Here is a 4,794-nt window from a genome sequence, read left to right on the forward strand (position 1 = left end):
ATTCATGTAATTTTGAATTAAAAGGTACTGAGAACTTAGGAAGTTAGGTGCATCTCACTGCTTGATTGATCTAGACACGGATTGGAATCTGAGTCTTCTTTAATACATTTGCAATCATTAACTATGGAGTTTGAAACTGTTAATTTTCAGTTTGAGTAACATAAATGAGAAATGTGAATGAGTTAATCTGTCTCTAAATTGGGCACTATGATAGTGAGCAATGGTATTTAATGGTATACAAAAATGATGAATTTGTGGTTTTACGTCGATGTCTTACATGCCGCTGAATCACATTTTTTTCTTCTTTTTTTATCTCTTAAATTGGTTCTTAGTGTGTATTACATGTATCATTTCAGGTTTGAGTCTGTCACTTTTGAAGAACAAAGGAAGCTACTAAAAAGCAAAATCCAATGCGACAAAAGACTGGATTGGTAGAAGATGCTTTGTTTGAGGTCAATAATAGGGATAGGATAGGTGGTTTCTTTTGTTGGTCCTGATGCATTGTATTGTACTCCTGAACTTGCCGAGCATGGAAACTGTAAGGTTGGAGAAGTTATTATTCACCGTCGGGAGAATGGTGAATGGCAGTACCCAGACATTCTTAGAAGGAGAAGAGAAAGAAGCTAAGATGACACCTTTATCTCATTATCTGTATAAGTGGATAGCACTTGAGTGTATTGTCCAAGGATTTTGGATACGGAAGTACTTTTTTCCAATTGTTGGACTTGCTGCCCCCTTTAATTAGTGATTTAAAGATCAGAATATGTTAATGCTGACAAACACAAGGAGCCTGATATTTTACATTCTGGGAAGTATCTTACTCAGTCGATGATTTACGTAATGGGGCTGGTACATACACATGTTTGTGTCTATATAAACATAGGGTTTATACTTTGTTTTGGATAGTATTTGCGCCTTGCTTTTTATGTTTAAGTAGGATACTTTAGAGTTTGTACAGTGTAAGGGACCTCATTTGTATTGAATCCGTAATTTAAATATATGGATACTCTTTTTTGTAATGCAAGTTTTCTGAAAGATGCACATTAGCATGATCGATTTTGGCTAAGAGGGAAGCACTTATCTTACACCATTTCATAGTATATGCTTGTATAATAAACCATATATTGTGGACACATAAACAAACCAAGTGGCTAAATAAATTCCCTTTCCGTCACAGGTTAATAGGTGTGTTTATTATCACCTTAAACATTCGACACGTACATAATTGCTTAATGTGGCCATATACACATCTACGGCTACATGTGATGGGATTAGACTGAAAACCATGACCAAACGATACCCTATAGCTACACTTGATGGGTTTAGGATTAAACCCATGACCAAATGCTGCATTATGGCTACAGGGTAACACAAAATGTGGCTATAATTATACTAATGACTAGTAGCCACGCAAATAATCCGAAATGTGGCTAGGCTGTAAACCAAAAACCGTGGCCTATGTGAAGGTTTGTACTAGTGATTTGCCAAAAGTACATTCATTATTTTATCAATACATTGCATATCGACATACAAAAGACTTTACTTTTGACAAGGTATGGGACAATCATAGTTCACGGACGTAAACACACATATCCCATAACACAATTTTGCAATATATAAAACCATAAAGATTAATACTGCAAAAATCATCTTCCAAACCAATCTCCCCTCCTTTAAAATGCTAAGTCATATGAGCTCCCACGTCGTACGGTGAGCGTGACACCACCCTCAAATTAAATTAGATAAAAACTTTGGGCATTAGTAAATCTGGTGAGGACACTTGGCGGGACTCTATTGGTTGGAACATTAAAATTTGGATAACACTCTGTTTACACCATGTATTTAACTGGCCGTTTATAACACCGTTAACAAAAACATGGGTATACAAAACTTACGTGTGGATTTACAGCTAACTAATTACTTACACTTGGTTTACACCAAATACTTAACTGGATCGTTAGGTAGGTAGACAATACTTTTCATGAAAAGTAACACTGTCATCTCTGTTTTTAACGATTAAAAAAACAAAACTACTGACAAAACCCCTAGGTGAACAAACTAGTGATAAGAAAAAACAGGTCATATTATATCTACCAAATAAAAACCGTTTCAAATAAAACTGGGACAAAAACCCCAAGTCAAATAATAATGAGTAAATTTAGTTTTTGTTACTTTAAAAAAAGCCAAACATGCCCTTTTGACCTTTTCTTCTTCTTCTTCTTCTTCTTCTTCTCTGTTTTCTTTTTTCTTCTTTTTTCCGTCTCCTTCTCCCACCACCATCATCACCAGCAGCAACAATGGATCTCCACGAACACCAACAATAATTTTATTCTCCCCCGACACACCACTACACGTCCGTATCTCACCACTATCACCACCCTCCTCCGCCTCCTTCAATTCCTTCACCACCAACACCATTTCCACCACCGTAAACATCACCACCCCCAACTCCTCTTCACGTCACATCAACCATAATCAAAACCCTAACCATAGTTTCATTTTAAAAATCAGAAGGAAACACAGGTGGATCTGGTGATGTTTTGATGATTCTGTAAGATCGGATGAAGAAATTGCTGAAATTAGGGTTGCAACTGTAATTACAATTGAAGAACAAGAAGAACATATATGGGTTGGTGACGAATTGATTCTGCTGCTGATGAGTACAATTGAAGCAGGAGAAAATTGAAGATGAAATTGAGTCCGATCTTGAGAGAGGATGGAAGGAACTATTGAGTTCTGAACCGAGAAATTAAAGGGATTGAGAAGATGTTTCTGTTGCTGTGGATATCAGAGAAGAAATCAGAAAATGAAAAGGAGAAAATGGGTTTGTTAAAGATGGGTATTCGATTCGAAGAGTTTGTGAAGATTTATAAGATAGGATTAACTTGGATTTGATTTCCAGTTGAACAAGGGAAGTTTTGGTTCGATTCAGAGAAGATGGGGTCGTATTAGGGTTTCCTTGAACTGAGATTTGAAACTGGAAATGCTGCAATTGAGAAGAATTGTAGATGGGTTTGATTTGTTTATGTTGTTGCTTTTGAGAACAATACATGGAGATAGCAGCGGCGACAGTAAGCTGAAGATAATGTTGCTAATGATGGTGGAGACTGAATCTAGAAACTGAGATGGAGTGATGGTTATGATCTATAGGGAATAGAAGGTTTGCAAATTGTGTAACTGATGCTGAACTGAAGTAGCAGAATGAATGAAGTCACAGATGAACTGTAGTTACTGGTGGAACTGCAAGAAGGAGGAGTTGTGCTTTGAAAGGCCTGAACCTAGATGTATGTTAGGATAGGTAAAAATTACAAGATCTAATCGGTTTTGAACTGCAAAGAGAACTGCAACTGAAATGAACCAGTGATGTTACAGAGATGATGGCTGGGCATATAACAAGAATTGGCAGATGATGGTGGTGTTGAATCTGTGATTGAGGTGGGGCAGTTGTGAAGTTACAGGTACAGCTCAAGGAGGAGATGTTATGCTTGCATTTAACTGGATATGTTCGATGCTCAAGTGTAGGCAGTTGGAGTTGCTGCTACAGGTGGTTGAATTGAAACTGAAGTTTTTGCTGATGGAGTTTGAAATGGAGGTAGTGCTACATTAGACGAGCAGTCGAACTGAATTAAAGAAGTGTGGTTGCATAATGGATGTAATGGAAGTTAGTATGTGCAGAATTTGGAGGCCGGGATAGTCTGTCATGTTGCTGTTGTTTAGAAGGGATTGCGAGATAGAAAGAAGTGCAGGCCTGAAGTTCAATTGCAGTTTCTGGTGGAGAGTTTAATGGAAGCATCGCATGTGGTTATGTTTGTGGCAGGAGATGTAAAGTTGCAAGAATTGAACTACATGACCTGGCTGCAGTTGCAATGGAACTGGAGTTGGTGACTGTTGCAGAAGCTACAACTATGGAGTAATGGTTTCAGTCAGTTGAGTTAACTGAAGCTGTAATGAGTGGAACTTGTGTGTTTGCAGTGAAGCCAAGGATGAGATTGAAGTGAATCTGTAGTTGTAGGTGCAATGAAGTGCTGCAATACAATGAGGAATTGCCTGTAAACCTAGATGGAAAGATGTACCAGGTGAAGCTGAATAATGGGTCTTGAGACATAACTGGTGGTATTGCTGTTGAAGCGCAGAAAAAGGTCTGAATTGCAGATGATAGACTGGCAGGGAAGTATGGTTTGAGCTTCAAGGGTTGGATGCAGTTAGCTGGAGCAGTTGTGCAATACATAGTGGATGCAATGTATCGAGCTGTAATAGATTCTTGAATTGAACAAGATGCAGATGGGAGATGCCGCTATTGCCGAGAGAAAAAGAAGTTGCAGGAACTGAAATGGTTTCATCTTATAATTTTTCTTGCAATGGTTCCATGACACATATATAATACCTCTTATAATTTTTCTTGCAGTTGAATTCTCACGAAACTAATTATGGTTTCATTTTATTTATGAGGAAACCAAAATCGGTTTCATCGTATTTCAACGATGTCTTTCTATACATGAACATGTATAATACCTCTTATAATTTTTTTTGCAGTTGAATTCTCACGAAACCAATTATGGTTTCATCTTATTTATGATGAAACCAAAATGGGTTTCATCGTATTTATGATGAAACCAAAATCGGTTTCATCGTATTTTTGGTCAGTGGTGGGGGTGGTCGTCGGCGGGTGTTGGCGTTTTTGCTGGTTTTGGTCGGCGGTGGTCGGCGGTGGTAGTGATGGCCGGTGCCGGTGGATGGTAATGGTGGTGCAGTGGTGGTGTTGGCTGGTGGTGGTGGCGGTGGTGGTGTTGGCTG

Source organism: Papaver somniferum, chromosome 7, assembly GCF_003573695.1.
Source record: "Papaver somniferum cultivar HN1 chromosome 7, ASM357369v1, whole genome shotgun sequence".
Classification (NCBI taxonomy): domain Eukaryota; kingdom Viridiplantae; phylum Streptophyta; class Magnoliopsida; order Ranunculales; family Papaveraceae; genus Papaver; species Papaver somniferum.